The sequence below is a fragment of the Sminthopsis crassicaudata genome, chromosome 1 (assembly GCF_048593235.1).
Source record: "Sminthopsis crassicaudata isolate SCR6 chromosome 1, ASM4859323v1, whole genome shotgun sequence".
Taxonomy (NCBI): Eukaryota; Metazoa; Chordata; class Mammalia; order Dasyuromorphia; family Dasyuridae; genus Sminthopsis; species Sminthopsis crassicaudata.
In genome coordinates, this window is record NC_133617.1 from 83587015 (window position 1) to 83609343 (window position 22329).

Sequence of the window (22329 nt, forward strand, 5' to 3'; positions counted from 1 at the left end):
GAAGGAACCTCAGGGGAAGAAAAGAAAAAGAAAAAAAAAAGAACTCTACAAGCCAGCCATCACTTTAAAGCCCTCCAGGAGCCTCCCCTCTATACCTCCTAAAACAGCCCTTCCACTTTTAGATAAATCTTAATTGTTAGGAAATCTTTCCTTATATCCAAAAGAAATTTAGGACATTTTTTATAAAGACTTAGATAAAGGCATAGATGTCCATGTGATAAAATTACCAACAATCCTAAAAATCCTAACACGAGGCTGGGATGAAAGCTGCAGCAATTGGAGCTAGTTTCAGAAACAAACTCTGGTCTGAATCCAAAAGGATGAAATGTAATAGAGATAGATAAATGTAAAGCTTGGATCTATACTATCAGATATCAGGTATGAAAATGAAGAAAGGCATTGCTAGGCAATAGAAAAAGATCTGAGGGTCCAATGGGTTCAAGTTCAATGAGTCAACAGTGTATGAGGGCAGCCTGAAAAATTAACATGGTACCACGTTATATTAACCAAACATTTATTAAATGCCTCCTGTAAGCTAGACACTGTGATAGGCACTGGAAATGCCTCACAAGGAATAAGACAAAGAATTCCCATTCTAATATGGGAGACAAGTATTTAGTAAGCATGGAAATATTAAAAGAATAAATATAAATCCATGTCAAGATTGCTTGGGAGGCTAGAAGGCAGAAAGATGAAGCTGACATTTCTGCAGTGTTGTGCCCTAGTCACACTGCATCTGGGGGAATCATATTCTATTCTGGGTGTCACATTTTAGGAAAGACACTGACAAACTAAAATATGCCCAGAGCAGAGTGACCAGGATGGTGAGAGGAATAGAGATCATGCCATATGGGGATTGACAGGAGAAGCTGGAATTGTTTATCTTGGAGAAGTAAAGATTTAGGTGATGGGGTCCATGCCAAGAGGGCTGGTTTCAATTATCTGAAGAGCTATCTAGGGAAGAAGAATTAGCACCTTCTACTTGGTCTGAGAGGGCAGAACTATCTGAGGAAGCTCAAGAAAGTTAGATTTTGATTCAGCATAAAGAGCTCACAGTAAGAGCTAATATGAGGGACCATATGAGGGAATAAGCTCCCCATTGAAAAGGTCTTCAAGTAGTAAGCTCAATGGCCATTTGTCAGTGAGACTGTAGAGAGGATTCTGGGTCTCCTAGGGTTGGATTAGGTCACCTGGGTGGTCCCTTCTCATTCTGAAGATGGGAATTCTATGATTTGGGGCTCTGGGTCCAGCCATTCACTTCCCCTGCATTATCAGGCTACAAAATTAAGCCCCTTGGGTATGAATGAGATCAATCCCAGGCTGGGAAGGAAGACATGGAATCATGGCAGGATAGTCTTGCAGCTGCCCCCCCCTCTATCCCTTCTTTCAACAACTTCTCATAGGAAAAGGAACCTTAATGTTTTTCTAGGGATCTAAATGTCCTTCAGACTCACTGAAAGGTTCTGCTTGAAGTCAAAGACTTTGGGGTAGGAAGAGGAAAGGTCGCCCTGAAAAGGGAAGGATTGGTGAGGAAAATGGGCAGAGAAACAAGACTCCTCAAGCTTTGTCAAAGCAAGGAAGTTCCAGAGGCCAGGTGTCAGGTCATGAAGGGTGCCCAGCAGTCCGGATAGACAGTAGCAGACCTGGACTAAATTCTTTCCTACAATATTTCCTAGCTATGACAATACAAGTCCTCATTTGTGAAAGGGGGGGGGGGGGGGGAGGATGACAACATTACCTACCCCACAGAGTCATGAGAACCAGATCGGATAATATCTTTGCAATCCTTAAACAGCTCCATACATGTGAACCATTACTGTCACAAGTTTGTTGCATAAAAAGAGCCCTTTGCTAAGCATTCAGGAGACCTGGATTCTAGCCAGTCCTAGCACTACTAAAAACTCCCTGTATGACCTCAGACAAATCACTTCCCCTGTCTGGGCCACAGTTTGCTTCCTTGCAAAATGAGGGAAATGAATTAGGATGGTCTCTGAGAAGGTCTCTTCCTGCCTTGACATTCAGTGTTCTTATGTCCTAACAACCCTTTTAGCTTTGACCTGATTTCTGATCCATTAAAATCAACAAAGGATCTCTGTGCTCCTCAAGCTGAGATGATGGATGATTCTGACTTCAGCAGGTTGTAGGGTAGGAAACCAGACACATGTACTCCCCTTGTTACCAACAGAAAATCCTGGGTCGGATGAGAAGGGTCAGTCTGGGGAAGGGTCATGGCTCGGGCTTGAGATTTACATAGTTAGCATTAGGACAACATGACCCCTGAGGACTCCTCCTCCTCTGAGAATCTTCCATTTTGAACTCCCACTCTTGGATGTATGAGTGGACCAGAGTTACCATAGAAATGTCTGACATTTCTCATCTGAATCCCCCAACCTCCTGCAGACTCCTCTATGTCTGAAGCACTGGGATGAATACTAATAACACTCCCAGAAGGTTAAATTATAACCGTGTGATTGTTGAGCAAAGGCAGAGAATGGAGTAAAGCGTGCCTGTGTCCAAAGACTAATTAGGGAACAGGGGAAACACAGGAGCTTAAAGATGGAAGGGCCCTTAGAATATAGAATGTCAGTGAGAAGGGCATTGAGAACATGGAATGGCAAGGTTGGAAGAGCCCTTAAAGGGCATTTAGGCCAATCACTTCATTTCACCAAGGCCAGATAAGTGAATTGACTTGCTTTTGCCCATATAAAATGCCTTTTGAAGATCTGGAAGGAGATTTGGTTGGAACTAAGGATGGCAGAGAAAGGGAAATAAAAGCATTAGTAGAATAAGGCCAGATAGGCTTTATCCAAGGCACAGGGCCTTGAAGGTCATGCTAGGACCAGTGGTTAGATTCTATCAAGAATCTAAGCCAGGGTCCCGAGAAGAAATGCAGCAGGATGAGGTGCAATGTACTAGATTACATCTATGCAGGGCTGATACCCGTCCAGGTAACTACCTCCCAGTAAATGGGATTAGGACATGAGAAACAGGGAAATATCTGTCTCCAGATGTAAAAAGAGAGAGGATAATGTAGTGGAGAAAATAGTGATGGATGCGGCAGACATGAAATCTGAATCATCTCCTCACAACTCTATAGGAAAGGAAAGATCAAAGCTGGAAAAGAAGTGCTCTCTCCCTACACATTCTCATCATCTGCTATTTTTTAAAGTACCATCTCTATTTCAGATATCTGAAATTTACTTATCTAGCCTAATGAGATTGAAATTCCTAGAATTCCTGCATATGGACTGCTATTAACTCATCTTTGCAAATTTTATCTTCCCACCAAACTGGACTAGTCGCTAAGGGCCTAACCTTGATCTCCTAACTCTCACCTCCATATGGTTGGTTGCGCCAGCCATATGCCTCACCTTCACCCCTGAAGAATTCTTGTCCTCTAAGGCTCGAACACACGAGCCTTCCTTAATCTCTTTCCTCTGCCCCAGCTGTCATCTGCTCTTCCTTCTTTTCTCTCCTCTCCCTTTTCCCCTCTTCTCTAGTGCTATTTTCCTCCCCTCTCTCATCTCTCCTCTTCCTTCTTCTCATCTTCCTCCTCCCCCTCTCATTCTTCTCCTTATCCTTTCATCTACTTTTCCTTCTTTTATCCTCTTTTATTCTTCTCTCTCTCTCTCTCTCTCTTCTCTCTCTCTCTCTCTCTCTCCTCTCTCTCCTCTCTCTCTTCCCTCTCTCTCTCTCTCTCTCTTCTCTCTCTCTCTCCTCTCTCTCTTCTCTCTCTCTCTCTCTTCTCTCTCTCTCTCTCTTCTCTCTCCTCTCTCCTCTCTCTCCTGTCTCTCTCAGTCTCTCTCTCTCTCTGTCTCTCTCTCTCTCTCTCTTCTCCTCTCCTTCTCTCTCTCTTCTCTCTCTCTCTCTCTCTCTTCTCTCTCTCTCTCTCTCTCTCTCTCTCTCTCTCTCTCTCTGTCTCTCTCTCTCTCTCTCTCTCTCTCTGTCTCTCCTCTCTCTATCCTTAAGTATTTATTTATTTGCACATATTATACCTACCTTAGCTATAGGCATTATCTTTGGTGACTAGTACAGAGCCTTGCATATAGTAGTTACCTTTTTTCAGCAGTTGAATACAGGTGCAAGATCATATGAGCCATGTAACCACATGACAGAGGAGACAGAGTACTGAAGTTAGGAAATGGGCTTGACCTTCAATTCTGACCGTTAACTGTGTGCCCCGACAGCCACTATGAAGCCAGGCCTGACAGGATCACATCAAAAACTAGAAAGAACCCTAGTGAGGTTTAGTACTCATAGAAGCTCGTGCCTTCATTAAGCACTGGAACCACTGTAAGCAGCAAAAGCAGCCAAAAAATACAGACCCTGATGGGTGTTTTCCTGGTAGACCACAGTGCCTCTCACCTATTTGTTTCTTCATTAGCAAAAAGGAGATAATAATACTTATGCAACCTACATCTAAGGGTTGTAATGAGGACTTTATAGGCTCTAAAAGCTATAGAAAGGTGAACCATAATTATAATAATGATTATTATAAATCTTTTAATTATGATTACAACCACACATTCACCCCTCACTGGACCACAGAGGGGAGCATCTCCCCAGAGACCTGCTCTGTAAAATATCCCAGCTCTCCGGGCAGAGATGGGCAGAGAGGCTAGCAAAGTTCCTGACTCAGGCAGTTCAGTTTCCAAAATAGGAAGCGCATTTGGCCTTTTCCACAGGAGCCATGGTTCCCTATCAACAGCCAGCCCTAGCAGGGGCACGAGGCAGGAGCAGCACTACTGAGTAGCAGATGCTTAAGGGATCTCACCCAAGAAAGGTACTGGGCAGCATGACCTTAGGATGCTGGGGCCACACCGGGCTCTCTAACATAATAGCTGGGCCCTGTTACTCCCTGATAAAGTACAACATACGCTATGAGGATGACGAGCAAACCCTTTCACAATAGGGTGATTTTTGGGAGGACTGTTCTCCTTGGGTAACCATGGAAAATTTTATTCAATACATCCCTGGGAGACATGCTCTGCCAGACCAGCCCCTGGGAGGTCTGTTATGCCATACGAGGCCCCCCCCCCCAAGATGATGAGAGACTATCTAACCCCACTGATCCCAAATGTATTCCTTCTAAGTCTAACGACCCACAAATCAGTGGCTATCAGTTTAGCAAAATCAGCTTGGATGAGTTCTCCCACACATCAGCCCAGATTTCAGCTTGCCAATGTATAGAATGAGGATAAAAAAATAAAGATCCACTCTGAAGGCACATCAGGCAGTAACATCCATTTCACACATTCCTTCAACACACAGTCATCCCAAGCAGCTGGCCTCCATTCTATCTGCCATGGAGCTCACTCCACAAATAACAAAATTCTCCATCTCTGCAACAACTTTAGATTTAGTAAGTGAACTAGCATTTGTTAAGCGCTCACAAATGTGTCAAACATTTAGAAAAGGTTTTCATCAAACAACCCTGTGCATGTAGGTAGATAGTCCAAGCATTATTATGGCCATTTTAGAGATAAGGAAAATGAGATTCCAACAGATGCAGTGATTTGTCTAAGCTTAAACAGCATTGACACTGAGATACAAATTTGGATCTCCTGGCTGTAATTTCAGGGGACTTTCTACTACTTTGCAAATAAAATCAACAAATTGTCTATTACACACAAACTATTCCTACTTATCTGTCTCATAATACTAAGTCCCATTTACTTATTGCTTAAAACTTTTTACATAGTTATTTCATTGGTTATTTGCAAGCCAATCTTATATATTCTATAGGCAGTACATGGCTTAAGTGGATAAAGCACTGACTCTGGAATTCAGGAAAACTTGCATTCAAATCCAGCCTTGAAAACTTACTGTGTTGTTTAGCCTAGCTAGACATGTCAAAAAAAACAAAAAGAAAAAACCCCCGTCAACCTCCTGTTTGCCTCAGTTACCTCATCTGTCAAATAGCTGGCTCCCAGAGTTGTTGTGGAGATCAAATGTGATCATATTTGTAAATATACTGTGTTCAGTAGGTGCTTAATGAATGCTTATTTAATTTCATTTGATCCTCACGAAAAAGCCTGTGAGGATTTTGGTGCAATTATTGTGATTCTTGGGTCACAGACAAGAAACTTGCCTATGGTCCCATGGCTTGTGCCAGAAGTGGGGATGGCAAAACAGTCTCCTGGTTCTGTGTGAAGCCCAGCCCTCTATCCACTAAGACACATAAAGTCCTAAAGACTGGTCATCCTGATCCTAGAACAAGTCTAGGTACCTGCTTCATGGCTTAATTGCCACACTCGTGAGGGACACTTAATGTTCTGAAAATGTGCAAAAAATAACAGGAACAGGACTGACAAGTCAGCTGCAGAAAAGAAAGAGCTACATAGCAAAAGATCTTGATATTTTCCTAGTCAAAAAAGTAACAATTTTAGGACTATCTGCTGCTTGTATATTATTCAGGGTTTCCAACCTCTCACACAAGCTAGAACAAGGCTAAACTGCACTGAGGTTGGGTTTTTTTCTTCCTTAATTTTTTCTTTCTTTTCTTCTTTCAGCAAAATGCTGACATAATCCCCATCCCATCCAGAGGTCCAGATCAGTCAGACTCTCTAAACCAGACCTCAGCCCCCTGCTCTCTCTCTGCTCCATTCCTGTGAGTATGGACGTTCCAGGATGTACCAGGCCTGCTTCCCTCCCCCTCTTCCCTCTTTTACTCTTTCCCCTCTCAGAACTCCACCAAGGGACCCAAGTGGTCAGTCTGAGGGTGAAGGGAGATGCTTCTGTCCGTCTACTACCTCAAAACCCAGGGAAGAAGGGGAAGGGGGGGGGCGATAGATATTCTAGGCAGGATTATGTGCCAAAGAAGCTGGAAGGGCCATTTAAGAATCATTTTATATTCAGAAGAAACTGGGACCCAGATCGGTTACTGAAAAGCCATTAGGAGTAACAGAATCAGAACTGAACGCTGGATTTCTGATTTCAGACCCACTGATTATGGTACCTGTTCTTTATCTTACTGATTGCTTCTAGTTCTCAATTCCTATCGTCCCAGAAGGAAGGGAGCACTGGGAACCACCCTCCCCCAGGACCCCCAGGACCCAGGGAGGCACGCAGGTATTCCGGCACAGGATTTCTCCATTTCCAGCTTACCCAATCCTGAGTGTAAGGGGCCAAGTGTCATCTCCATCCCCCTCCAGCTCCAGAGGCCAGCTGTCACCGGGAGCCCGTGGCCTGGGCTAGCCCTCCTCGACCCTGGCCAGCTTCCCTCTGCGGGGCTGAGCAGCACCCAGCACGCTGGGGCACGCTTCAGGGCTGCTGTTGCCCGAGGTGGTAAACAACTCCCATCCTCCCAGAAGCTTCCTGCAGGAAGCAGGAATCCGAGCAGGGACGGATCCCACGACTCTCCGGGGATATTCAATAGCCCAAGCAACATATTTCCGAGGCTATTTATAGAGCCGTACAAGCGTCACGTGGCCAAGCCCAAGTCTTCCCCATTAGGATGGGGTGGCTCGGACCGGCTTGTTTTGAAAGCAGGAGACGGCGAAGGCCCCGCTGATAAACACCGGGCCCCCTCGCTGCTCACCCACACCTGTTTTCTATATTTAGAGTCAGGCATCTGCAAGCAGACTTGCTGGGAGGAAAAAACAGCGAGGGAGCTCTGGAGGCCGGAGCAGACAGAGAGGGGGACAGGCAGCAGTAAATTAAGGTGCCCCCCTTCCTCTGGTCCATGGCAACAAACTCCACAGGGTACGGGCAACATGGGAGCAGGACAGCAAAAGATGGAGGGCTGCAAAAAGCAGCAGGTGGGAGCCTCCAAACCTTGGGGGCTGGGGGCTGGGACCTCCGGCATGTGGGGAGAAAGAGCCCTGGCTGAGCAAGTGAGGGATCTGCATTCTAGTCAAGATTATGATCGCTGTGTGAGCTGAGGCAAATCACTGTCTGTCTCTGGGACAGCCTCCTGCCTTCTCTGGAAATGAAAGGACAGTCTGGGGGTTCTTCAAGCTCCTTTGGAGCTCTACAAGACTCTAGATTTCTACCCACTTGGCTTCCCCACACATCGGGTGAGGTTCTTGTGAAAACAGAGGTTTGTTAACAGTAAAGCACTAGAGAGAGGGGAAAAACACCCCAAATCTCTGTATCTCCTCACTCCCATCATGCTGAGCCATGACTTTCTTTGTGTTATGGAAGCAAGGGAACAAGCGTGTATTAAATACCTACTATGTGTTCTAGATACCGTGCTAATCGCTTTCTCATTTGATCTTTACAATAACCCTGAGAGGCGGGAGATATATTATGATACCCCATTTTACAGTTGAGGAAACGGAGGCAAACAAAGGTGAAGTACTTGCCCAATGTCCCACATTTGAATTCAGATTTTCTGACTCCAGATCCGGATTCAGATCCAAATCACTAGAGCACAATTCACTGTGCCATCCAGCTCAGTCAATAAAAATTTATAAAATAACTACTAGGTGTCAGTCACTGTTAGGGCTGTAGTTTTCCTTTGATTCTAGAAAAGGACCTTGATTTTAGGAAGAAGTGAGTTGGATTTGAATGAGGGAGGGCTGTGCAAAATCATTAGCTTCACTTTCTCGCCTGGAGCCAAATGGGTCCAAAGGCAAGAACAGAAGAGATCCTCTAAACTCTAGGAATACAAAGAAAGGTAAAAGGCAGTTGCCCTCAAGGAACTTGCACTCAGGGACATCTATGGATCCCTTCTCTGAATCACATTGGTTTAGCCTTTTTTTCTCCCTTAAAAATAAGTTAAGACACAAGATTCTGCAAGGGTGAATGTTGAAAACTATCTTTGCATGTATTCTGTAAATAAAAGGCTATTATTTTAACATTTTTAAATTAACTGGAGGGAAAAAATAAACTATTAGCACTCTAAAAATGTTAGAGATTAATAATTATTAAGATATATTTCTTCTCCATCCAAGTTCATATACCCTGCTTTCCTAAAAATCTATCCACAAACCCCATGATCCTCTCCATTAAGAATCTCTGCTATTGAAAATCAATGAGTGGTTCCAGCAACAAATTTGAGCTGATTACTAGGCCCTCTCACTCTCTGAGTCTCAGTTCCTTCATCTAGGACATATAAACTATCACACTTAAGCACTATCAATACTGAAAGGTAGTGAGGAGACAGCCCTCAAAGCATGCATCATTATGGGGTTAAGAGTAAGTGTATGCCGTGTTATCCAAGTGCCAATGATCATTCTCATGACTGCTGTCACATTTGCTCAGCTCCATTCTAGGCACTAAGGCAGGGAGGTGGAAAGAAAGAGTCCGTGGCTTTCAACAACACAATTGAGAACTAAGAGGAAGATTTTAAAAATCCACCAACAGGCCAATAATGTTATCTTCCTCTGTCCTCACAAACTTGAGAGGGGGATGCTATTGTCACTGCCATTTCAGTGAGCAGGAAACTGAGGCTAAGTGATTTGCCCAAAGTCCTTGAGCTCTACAAGACACAATTTACTTCCCCAGACACTGGGGGAGACCCTGGTAAGGACAGAAAGTTGGTCTGACTGAGGCTCTTCCTATCTCCAACCGACATTCTGTCTCTTTAATTCCACTTCAGGCCCTCTCTTCCTCACAGCCTACTGACACTTACTATAAAAGAGCCTGACTAACTAGCTTCCAAGGCCACCACGGATAATAAGACAGGAGAAAATAAGCCTGGCGGCCTGTGAAGGGTGGAGGGAGAGGAAATCAGCATTTCTACAGCATGTCATGAAGTTTTAGAGCTTTAATAACTTCAAAAATATAAGTGCCTCAAACTTACAAAAAAAAAATCAGCATTTGAAAGGGTAATTATTTCCAATTTAAAATATTATTGTGATTCTTGTTAAAATTCAACAGAATCCTAGTCGTATGTTATACATCTTCAAACTTTATAAAAAAACTTTCCCCAGCTATAGCTCAGGGGCTGAAAGGATTTGGAATCCTAGCCTTAAGAGTATTCAAACATGGAGGTTTTGATGCATATGGAAGTGCTGATGTGACCCCCAGAAACTGTCTAAAGGAAATAAGACTGAGCCAGCTAAGAAAGAGAAGGACCTCATCCACCAAGTCACCCTCTATCATATGCAATGTTCAATGACAAGATGAACTATTTTGTTAAAGTTTAAATATTAAATTCATGTAAAAGCCACAAAATGAAAATAAGTGTAAAATTTTTAAATAACCAGACTTTCATGAAGTGATGTTTTCAGGTAAGTTTGTAACATTTATACATTTGAATTTATGAAAGATTAAATTTGCACTTTAAAGTTTTCATGTTTCTACACATTCTTTCGTTTGAGCCTCCTCCAGTAAAATAGTTGCTACAGGTACTATCATTCCCATCTTACAGATGATGAAACTGAGGCTCAGAAAAAATTAACTAGCCCAGAGTCACATAGCTATAGTAGAATCCAGATCTCTCCTGATTCCAAAGCCAGCCTGCCAAGAGGTGACAAGTCAAGGAAGTTGCAGAAGCCTGAGAATGAGGGGCAGTGCATTCAGGGAATAAAGTCAAGGGCAAATGAGCAAACCACGATTATGGTAGGGACCATTTTGTGGAGCCCATTCACAGAGTCTTCCACTCAGATCCAAAGATGAAGCAAATGCAGATGGCAGGAATTCCCTAGCTCTTTTAGATTTAATCAAGTATTTGGCCCACAATCACTCTGTGAGGGAAGTATACTAGTATTAATATCTCCATTTTAGAGATGACAAAACTGAGGTTCAGAAAAGTTCTATCTCCCAAGGTCGCAAAAACTAGTAAAGGAATAGGACTAATGCTCAAAAATCACAGGTGTAAAAGTTGAAAGGATTCACACAACTAGGGAAATATCCCCCCAATAATAAGGCTGAGAGATGTTTCAATGGGCATACCCCACCCGTGTCTCTACCAGGCCACAGGGAGAATGTTATTGGACTTGAGGGCACCCACCATAAGCAACAAGGGCAGGATGAGAACTCAGGTCCCTTGGCAGGGCAGGAATGCAACCAGGAAGCCATCTTCGAGGAATCTCACACCTTACCCAACCCAAAGTCAAAGGCACCAACCTCCTCCCCTTGAGGTCCTTCTGGAATCAACACAGCTGCATCAACTGGCAGGGGAGCCTGGAATCCTGCTGTTCAGTCTTAGTTCTGTCTATAATTTCACTGGATGTGAAATAACTAGGGCTTACATATCAGATTCCTTATAATGTAGGCAGCCCAAAAATTATCCCTAGGTTACAGATGAGTAAACTCATTCATATGGGGGCAAAGGAAAGCTTGGAGACGTGCTGCTCTAGTTTATGGTCAAATTCAGTCCAACGATTCAATATGTGTTTACCAAGCACTTGCTGTGTGCCAGGCACTTGGCTAAGCACTGGGATACAAAGACAAAATGTTTATGTTCTACTGGGATAGGGGCAGGGGAACAAGGCATCTGCCACACAAGTGACACATGAGGGGAGGGGCAGTATATATAGAGAGACAAAATGTTTATGTTCTACTGGGGTAGGGAGGGCAGGGGAACAAGGCATCTGCCACACAAGTGACACATGAGCAGAGAGGACAGTATGTCCAAGATCCTGCTACAACGAGGTAGAATGTGGGATTCAGTGAACACTAGGCAGGCCACTTGGCTAGAACAGACATGACTGATGATGACAATTTATGTAGTACTCTAAGAGATTTATAGATTATGTCATTTGATAGACTCAACAACCCTTTGTTCTTCCCATTTTATAGATGAGGAAACTGTAATTGAAAAAGTCTAAATAATTGGATTAGGGTTACATAGGGAGTATCTAAAGAAGGATTTTAAGTTCAGTCTTCCTGACTCCAAGCTCACCTCTCTAGTCATTGTGATGTCTAGTATGGTATCCAAGGACATGTATGTATGTATGTTCAAAGATCGGGAGGATATATAGCAGTATGTGCATCTGAGGATATGGAGGGAAGCAATGAGAAAATACATCTAGAAAGTGACCAAGCTGTGAAGGGCATTAAATGCCAAGCTGAAGAATTTCTATCTATTTTATGTGAAGGCAATTAGGAATCCCTGGAGTTTGAGAAGGGAGATACTTGATGAGAACTGTGCTTCAAGAAGATTAGTTTGGCAACCGTATGGAGGACAGATTAGAAAAGGAAGAAACAAGAAGCAGGGAAACTAAATATGAGAGTATTGCAATAGAACACACATGAGAACCTGAAATAAAATGGTAGCTGTGTGAAAGGGATATGAGTGGTATAGTAGTTAGAATAAAAAAAACCCGGGAGGGGAGCTAGAAAGGTGTCTTTGGATGGGTTCAGATCCACAGATACTAGCTAGGTGACTCTGGGCAAGTAACTTAACCCCTGCCTGCATAAAACTGAAGAAAAAAAATCAGCAAACTGTTCCAAGATCTTTGTCATAAAAACATTATGGACAGTTGATCCAAAGTGACAAGAACAGGATCAGGATGTAGGATGCTTGGTTCCAAATGAGCAGTTTGTATACTACATCATGATGGTTTTGTTAACATCTCCTCTCCTTCCACCTTTCCTCGGCTACTTTTCCCTCATCCCCAAACCCCAATGAGAGATGAGAAAGAGGGAGATCCAAGTTCCACCTTGTCCTGGTGAACCAAAAAAATCCCAATCCTAAAGGGATGAGAAAATTTCACTTGGTTCCTGAGAACTGCTGACCCTCTCCTCTAAGTCCTCCTGAGTTTATTATGAGATTCCATCCCATGATGAAAAGCCAACCTCAAGGAAAGACATTCCCTTGATTTAGCAGTTATGGCTAGAAAGAGACAGAGTTGATGGCCATAATAATAATCCCAGTCTCTTTTGTAGTTGTTTGGCCATTTTCAGTTATGTTTTATCTCTGGGACCCCATTTGAGGTTTTCTCAACAAAGATACTAGAGTAGTTTGCCATTTCCTTCTCCAGTTCATTTTACAGATGAGGAAGCTGAGGTTAATAGAGTTGTGTAAGTAGTGCAGGGTCACACAAATAATCAATGAGGCCAGATTTGAACTAAGGATGATGAGTTTTCCTGACTCCAAGGTACTCTTATCTACTGTACCACCTAGTTCTGTGTACAGATGTGTATAGATTCAGATATAGATATGGATATGAATATGAATATGGATATGGACATAAATATAAAATCCCAATTTCTATAGCATTTTAAAACTTACAAAGAGTTTTCCTCCGAACATTCTCTGATCATGGAGGTAGTAGCATAAGAAGGGGTGACCTGGAGCCTACTAGAACAAACTCATGAATGTTCTATTGCTCAACTATACTTTAAAAAGTCATAAAGAAAAATGGATAATTTTAAATTTAAAAGGTTTTACACAAACAAAACTAATACAGCCAAGATCAGAAGAAAAGCAGAAAACTAGGACAACCTTTTTATATCCAATGTTTCTAATAAAGGCTTAATTTCTAAAATATACAGAGAACTGAGTCAAATTTATAAGAACACAAGTCATTCCACTGTTAGGTTCTTACTAAGTGCTAATTCACAAGTCAAACTACCAGGAAAGGCCTACCTGCACTTTCACCGGTTCCTATTCAGTGGAAGACTGATTCACCAGTGTGGGTAGAACAGTGGCCCTTAAGAAGTGATAAAATTCAGGCCTTATTAGATACAATACAGGAGCAACTTGACCAAGGACACTTGCAGCCTTCTCTAAGTCCTTGGAATTCCCCAGTATTTGTGGTGAAAAAGAAATCTAGGAAATGGAGGATGTTAACTGATCTAAGAAGAGTAAATGAACAGATGGAAACTATGGGAACTCTTCAGCCTGGACTTCCATCTCCTACTCAGTTGCCAAGAGAATGGCCTCTATGGGTTATAGACATTAAGGATTGTTTCTATTCTATCCCTCTAGATAAGGAGGATATGAAAAGATTTGCTTTTTCAGTGCCTAGTGTTAATTTGGCCGAGCCTTATAAAAGATATGAATGGACAGTTTTGTCACAGGGAATGAAAAACAGCCCTACTATGTGCCAAATGTATGTTGTTGCTGCTCTTGCTTCAGTAAGAAAAGCCTTTCCAAAAGTAATATTGTTACATTATATGGATGATATTTTGGGATGTGCACCTGAGGAACAAATGTTAGAAGCATGTCTACAAAAGACCATGGAAACACTAAAGTACTACAAACTGCATATAGCTACAGAAAAAATTCAAAGACATGCTCCTTTTCAATATTTAGGATATGAAGTATATCCTAAGACACTCACAGTACAAAAGCTTTCTTTAAGAACAGAGAAGTTGAACACCTTAAATGATTTCCAAAAATTAATAGGAGATATCCAATGGATGCGTCCAGTGTTAGGCTTAACTACCAATCAACTACAACCTCTATATGACATTTTAAGGGGATCCAGTGCTTTAAATTCACCATGCCAGCTTACAAAAGAAGCACAAGAGACTTTGAGAGAAGTTGAACTGGCTTTATCCAATGTGGTTGAAAGAGTCACTCAAAAACCCTTGGAAATATCAGTTTTTGCTACAAAAGAGGCACCCACAGTAGTCCTTCATCAAGGAGACAGTGTGATTGAGTGGGTGAACCTCCCAGCACAACCAGAACAAAGCCTTACACCTTACCCAGTGCTTGTGGCTAGGATTTTATTAAAGGCTATTAAGAGAGTAACACAATTATCTGGAATAAGTCCTGAAAAAATATACACATTCTATACTAACACACAAATTAATGTATGCTGTGAGACCATCCCAGAATGGCAAATTTTATTGGCCACCACTCCAAATTTTGCACATGGATCTCCATTAAAGATAACCCGGCTACTACATAATTGGCGATGGATTTTTGAAGAAAAGGTTCTAAGGTTCCCCTTAAAGGACCAACAATCTTTACAGATGCCTCCAAAGAAAATATTTGTGCTGTATACTCTCATGATTTAACCATAAAGAGAGTAATCAGGACTCCTTTTCAGTCCACTCAACAGAATGAATTATTTGCTATCATGCTAGCTCTTACTTATTACCCAGGAGACGTAAATATAATTACTGATTCAGCCTATTCAGTAGGTGTAGTACAAAGAATTGCCACAGCCCAAATAAAATTTGCAGCCTCCAATATTTATCAGCTCTTTAAGGAACTTCAAGAGCAAGTGAGAAAACATCCAGGCAAGATTTATATCTTGCATGTCCACTCACATAGTGGACTTCCAGGTCCCATTTTTGATGGAAATTCAAAGGCAGATAGCCTTCTAACCATGTTAGCCAGTAGTCCTTTATTTCAGGAAGCACAAGAATCTCATTCTAAATATCATCAGGCTGCTCGAGCTTTACATTTACAATTTGGAATCACAAGAGAGGAAGCTAGGAGCATAGTAAAAAGCTGTACAGCTTGTCTTCCTTTCCACGCTCCTACACTCCCTCCAGGGAAGAATCCTCATGGTTTGAGACCCAATGAAATCTGGCAAATGGATGTGACCCATTATAAATCTTTTGGTCGTCTATCTTTTATCCATGTCGTGGTAGACACCTTTTCAGGATTCACATTTGCAATGCCAGCAGCAAAAGAGACAGCCCGAGTGGTCACTGAATTCCTTATACAAGCATTTGCAATTATGGGTGTGCCACAAGCAATAAAAACAGACCATGGACCTGCATATACGTCCAAACATTTTACACACTTTTGTGCACAGTATAAGATTTTACATACCACGGGCATACCCTTTAATCCTCAAGGGCAGGCAATAGTAGAGAGAAGAAACAGAGATATTAAGACACTCCTCCAAAAACAAAAGAAAGGGGGAGCCACGGGTAACCCTAGAGAACTTCTAAATTTAGTTCTCTATAGCATTAACTTTTAAATTTTTGACAAAGATGCACTGGCTCCGGCAGACAGGTTTTATAACCCACCAGAAGGGCAGTGTCCAGTGCAAGCAGCTCCACTGTCCTTAGATAATCGCCAGGTGATGTGGAGAGACCCAGAAAGTGGTGAATGGAAGGGACCAGATAGGTTAACTGCCTGGGGGAGAGGGTTTGCTTGTATTTCTTCAGCAGGAGAAGGAATCAGATGGGTGCCAACGAGTCATATTCGCCTTGTCCATCAGAGAGAGACAGAAAAAGAGAAAGACCTCAAAACAAAGGAGAAAATCTAAGAAACATCTGACACTGAAAGAGCATGGCTAATAAGAAGACTGTTAAAGAACTTTAAAAACCAGCAAGAATCATTGGACTTTCTAACACAAGATGGGACTAATGGACAATGGACTTATGGACATGTATAAATTCTCAATTTATGATTATTTGATCATATTATTTGTTATATACTTCTAGCATGTATTATGTTACTATGTTACTCTGTGCTTATGTAATCTATGTAATTATGTGTAATGCCTCCCATATTGATGGATTTATGTTTCAAGGTCATGACCACCCTATGTTCTAAATCAAAAGAAAGGGGGAGATGTTAGGTTCTTACTAAGTGCTAATGAGATAATGAGATATTAGGTTCTTACTAAGTGCTAAGTAGGTACTTAACAATTCTCTAGTTCTGGCCTTTCCTGGTAGTTTGACTTGTGAATTCCTAAGAAAGAGCTTGTGTGCTTGGAAGGAGCAAGCTCATTGGTTGAAGTGGTTCTTCCCAGAAGCCCTTGCATTATCCCACGCCTATTCTCTGGGAGGATAAAAGAGGACAGCACTCCAGAAATAGGAAAAGACTCTGCACTACATCAGGCTTGACGGGGCTCTCTGCAGGAAGGGAAGTCACTTCTCTGGACGACAGTTAACGGCAACTGTCTGGAGACAACGGTTCTCTACAGGAAGAAGAATCTGTCCGAGAGATTTGAGTTGACACAGCAGATCTCCTCCCAGAGAGCGATCTGCAGCGTCTGGAGATGACAGCACGCTACATTCCACAATTGACAAATGGCCAAAGATTATGAATAGACAACATTCAGATGATGAAATTAGTCATTTATAGTCATATGAAAAAATGTTCTAAATCACTACTGATTAAAGAAATGCAAATTAAAACAATTCTGAGGTATCACTTCAACATTTCTCAGATTGGCTAAGATGATAGAAAAAAAATAATAAATGTCAGAGGCGATGTGAGAAATCTGGGACACTAATGCATTGTTGGTGGAATTGTGAAATGATCCAGCCTCTATAGAGAGGCTATAGAACAGTGCACTGGAGTCTGTATCTCAAAAAGACCATAAAAGAGGAAAAAGGATGCTTGTAGTAGCTCTTTTTTGTAGTGGAAAGGAATTAAAAATTGAGTGGATGCCCATCAGTTGGAGAATGGCTGAATAAGTTATGGTATACGAATGTAAGAGATGGTTATTGTTCTATAAGAAATGATAAACAGGCTGATTTCAGAGAAAACTAGAAAGATTTACATGAACTGATACTAAGTGAGCAGAACCAGGAGAACATTGTACACAGAAACAGCAAGACTGTGTGATGATCAACTGTGATAGACGTGGCTCTTCTCAGCAATGTGGTAATTCAAGACAATTCCAATAGGCCTGGGATGGAAAAATGCTATCCACATTAGGAGAGAAAACTATGGAGATTGAAAATTGATCGAGGCATAGTAATTTCACCTGTTTTTTTGTTTGCTTTTTTTTTCTCGTGGTTTTTTTCCCTTTTAGTCAGATTTTTCTTGTACAACATGATAAATGTAGAAATATGTTTTAAAGAATTGCATATGTTTAACCTTTATCAGAATGTTTGCTATCTTGGGGAGGAGAGAGGTAAGGGAAGGAGGAAGAAAAAATTTGGAACATAAAGTCTTACAAAATGAAAGCTGAGAACTATCTTTATGTGTATTTGGAAAAATAAAATACTATTAAGAAAAAAACCAAGTCATGCAGATTCACCCTAAAAGTGTCTCATCCACTTACCCTACTCAGAGCCAGTAGTTAATTGCCTCCTCTGACGCCTCCATTCCCTCAGCCAATGAGAAGTTAACAGAATCAGAACTCGAATCCAGGGCTTTCTACCAACAAACCTAGTGTGATTTCCTCTTTGCAGTGTTGTCTCTCCTGCTTCCCAAGTCATTTCTTGCTAACTTGAAGTTAAAAGATCTAGATTCCTAATCTTGGCTCTTTCAGTTCTACCTAAAAAATTTGGAAATGCCGCTTTCCCTCTCTAAAATAAAAAGCTTGCAGTCACACCTTCTCCTGGTTTTCCTTGGGAGAAGTTGAGGTCTTTGGGTGCAGAATATCATATATACTATAGTTTCTTAAATTGTGGGTCACAATCCCACATGGGATCTTGTACCTGAATGTGGGGGGGGTCACAAAATTATGATTTGTTATCAGTAATGGTTTGATTTGCATAGCTATTTCATCTACATACCCGGGATCACATGAAAATTTCTTGGGCAAAAAGGGATTCCAAGTGGTAAAAGTTTAAGAAGTCTTGGTATGAGCCATGCAATGTGGTCACTGCACCAGTCAGTTGTACTTAATCTTTTCTCTCCGTGACAAAGCAGGACTTGATAGATTGGATGGGCTGTCTCATATCTAGAAATCACTGTGATGGGAAAACAAAACTTTTTAATAAATAAAAGAGAAAGCTGGACTTGTTATCTTTAAAAGATCCCTTTCCAGCTCTGACCTTCTGTGACAAGTTTAAAACCTGTCCCTCTTGTTTATTTTTTGTGTGATCATATCAATCAAGCACTCCTAGACAATCAATCATTTGTGGGATTGTATCAATCAATCACTTCAAGGCAATCAATCAATCCAACTACCTAGACAGCTAGTAAGTAAGAATGGCATTCTTGGGATGTGGGAAATCTGAGTTCAAATTTGGCCTCAGACACTTAGTTGTATGATCTTGGGGAAGTCACTCAACTTGTCCCACAATAGCACATGTCTCCCAGGGTTGCTGTAGGAATCCAATGGGATAACATTTATAGCTTTGTAATTAAACCTTTATGATGGGCCAGGCCCTGTGCCTTAGCAAACCACAGCTTCTATGCCTCAGTTTCCTCAGCTGCAAAATTCAGAGCCTGGACAAGATAATTGACATGGGGCAGCAGCCATCACCACTCCCATCATCCCCAGAATCCCTTCCAGCTCTGGCCTTCAGCCTTATAAGGACGCTCTGACTTTGTACATTGTGTTGTCCCTTTAGCTCGAGGGCCTGTGATCTTCTGGCCTTGGCCCCCTCCCCATCCTGCTCCCCATTGCCCAAGTCCTCAGCAGAGCTGGGAACAAGGCTGAGGAGCCTCAGCTCCCAGACAACCAGGCCCCCCTCTCATCAGCAGATAACCTAACCACAGGGCTGAGTCACAGCGTCCTCTGCTCTTGGGGAAGAGAATTGGCTTCCGAGGTTTTCCAAGAAAAACAAACAGGCATAAAAGAAAAACAGACCAAGTGCTTGCAATTAGCCAAGGGCTGGCACAGAGGGACAGCCCAGCCTCCCCGAGCCAGGCAACGGCAGGGTTTCGGCATCTCGTGGATTCTTCCCTCTGGGGCCCGTGGCCTCTTAGAGGCAACACTCACGCTTTCATGGAAGGTGAGAGTGGAAAGCAGCCACAGAACTCATCCAATCTCAACTTATAAATGGGAAAACAAAGGCCAGGACAGGTTAGGCAACTGCCCCAACGCCACCCAGTACATGAGGGGCAGACTTTGGATTCCGACCTAGACTTCTGACTTCTGGCCTTCCTTCTCTGAGGATTATGGAATTGGAGAATGGAGATGGAAGGTCCCATTAGAAATCATTACAACCTAATCCCTCATTTTACAAATGGGGAAACAGGCCCCAAACAACAAAGTGATAATACAGGTAACCCAGGAAAAAGGATGAGGCTCCCTGTTATCCTTACAATATGCCCTGCTATGATTAAAAAGGTTAAAATGGAGTGTCTTAAAAATGAGGCTAAAAGGCCAAGGAAGCCTCTATACCAATATAGGTATGAGGGAGTGGGACAGAGGATAAAGAGAGGCAGTTAAGACATTCTGATAAATAGGGCTCTCTTCCCACTGGTCCTGAAGGAGGAGGACTGGGCTGAACCCTGAAGGTAGGTCAAAGAAAATCTGAGCTTCTCCTGCAGGCATTTCAGTCTCATGCCTCAAATGTGTTGTTTAGTGGCTGGGCACCTGCAGGGCATTGGGCAAGGATTCTAGGAACAGCCCCTGAGCTCCCTCAAGGCCGCCAAGAATAGCCTTCCCAGAAAGGTAATCAGGTCTGGCTTCCCATTCAGTGACAGGTGGGCAGCAAGGCCAACCAGAGCTTAGAGTAGAGAGGGTGGAGTTCCTTCCTGAATGCCCCTTAAACCCTGAGCCAGAAGAGGTGAGCAGAAGGGCTTTGCCTTTGAAGGGTCCTTGAACCCTAAGCAATGAGAAGGTGGGCAAGCCTCAAGGCCTTTCACAGCCTTCCACCCTAGAAAAAGGATGAGGCCCCTTGTCACCCTTATGACAATATACTCTGATATGATTAAGAGGTATCTTAAAAATGAGACAAGCATCCTAGCCAAACACCTAGTGGCTCTCTAATATTTCCAGAATTGAAAAATCCTTGTTTGATTTTTCAAGCAGTTCCCTGTCTACTTTTCCTGTCTTCGGACAATTTATCCCTTTTCACATATTTCACAATCTGCTTTTCCCTAAAAATGATTATTCATGCTTACAATTCTTTACATGTTTTACCTACATTATCTCATATGATCCTAACAATAATTCCATGAGGTAATAATACCCACATTTTACTGAGCAGGAACCTTTGAGACTCAGGAAGGGGAACTAGCTTATTTAGGGCTACACAGCTATTAAATCAAAAGCAAGAATTGAATTCAGGTTTTCCTGACTCCAAGGCTAGCATTCTACCCTATACAAGTGGTCAAAAAAAGACATCCCCCCCACCCCAGGCCAAATCGCCACTATATAAAAACCATTCTTAGCTCACTTACTGTGCATACCAGACAGGGGGTAGCATTTGGCCCATGGGCAACCAAGGCCAACCCTAATCCTCCACCTCCCTGCCTCTTTTATGGATGAGGAACCTGTGATTCAGAAATATGAAGTACTTGTCCAGTATCAAGAAAGTTTCTGATTCAAGATTCAAAACCTAGGTCTTCTGGTCAGAGCTCTCTCCTCTAAGCCAGGTGACAGAATGGAGTCCCAGAGAGAAAAGGTCTTGCACCTCAGATTATACAAAGTCAAAAAATAATAATGAAGGCAGATCTTTCTCCTTCCCCTATGATCCTATGATGGCTCCTTTGCTTTCTTGGAATGCAAATTAGATTGTGAGCTTCTTGTGGACAGCAGGGGATTGTTTTGTTTTGCTTTGTTTTGACTTCTCTTTGTACCATTAGAGCTGGGCACAGTGTTTAGCACTTAGCAGGTGCTTAATAAAAGTTACCTGACTGGTTGACTGATTATACTATGGTGGTATGAAATGAGAAGCTAGTGCCATGACATATGAGAGAACAAGAGAAAACTTCTCAAAGTGAGAAACAAAATGAGAATGTAGGTTGCAGCCTGAATGGATCCAGCCGCTTGCTTCCTTCTAGGTCACAAGGATAAAAAAAGCTCATATTTATCTATTTATTTCTTTCCAAAATAAAATTCCATTTCACAGATGAAGAAACTTCCTCAGAGAGGGAACAGAAGTATCCCTAGGACTGCTATGACAGAACCGTCAGAGTAGAGGAGGAGGAGATGGGCAGGCATCAGGACTATTGCTGAAGTTGCTCTAGCTGAGGAGTCTCAAGTTCTAACCTGAAACAGTTCCAGGGATGCCATTCGGGCTCTGCCTGCCTCTTTTCTCTGTCTCTGCAAATGCTACTTGTCCTCTGGGGCCCAGAACAAGTCCTCCTTCTTCTGGAACACCTTCCCAGGCTGCGCTCATCTCTCTAGCCAGTCAATTCATACAGCACTTAGTGTCTGTAATGATAACTCATGATAACAATAAAGTGACCTGAATTGTTCAGTTAACTACTGATTATGGTGGATGACTTGTCTTTGCCAATTTGATTCCAGCCACAAAACATCTATTAGGTGCCTCCTAGGTCTAATCTCCTATACTCTGTGCTAGTGTACTCTAGGCTATATATAAACTTCAAATGACTAAGGCCTGCATCTTCTCCTTCCCAGGGTAACCCAAAGCAGACGAGGCAGCAGAGGAATCTGTGTTCAATAAATAATTATTGCAACTCACATTTCTAGAGTACTTCTTGCTTATCCACCCATGGAACACTAGAAGTGAATCACAGAACCTCAAAATACAGAAAGGAGAAGGAACTAAGGGGAGGGGAAGGGGAAGAAGCAAGTCTTTAGATATACAAAAGAATTTTAAGACTTATAGAACCTCAGAACACAGAGCCTTAATAAAATATTAGAACAAATATCTTTGCAACTAAAGAATTACAAACCATAAAACTGGAAAATCTTACAG

The 22329-nt window shown here is 42.3% G+C and overlaps 1 protein-coding gene across 7 annotated transcripts in view; it reads right to left on the minus strand.

The window, feature by feature from the left end:
• The window catches only part of PTP4A3 (protein tyrosine phosphatase 4A3), a 213327-nt gene that overhangs the window by 38958 nt on the left and 152040 nt on the right, over positions 1-22329 (minus strand). Inside the window, exon 1 of one of the 7 annotated variants that reach the window (XM_074264622.1) lies at positions 7108-7383. The exons of 5 other annotated variants lie outside the window; for them this stretch is intronic. The gene's annotated coding sequence lies outside the window, so the exon portion shown is untranslated. Of the gene's footprint in view, positions 1-7107; positions 7384-22329 lie in introns of those variants that run through there. One more of the 7 variants, XM_074264637.1, reaches the window with a different exon arrangement.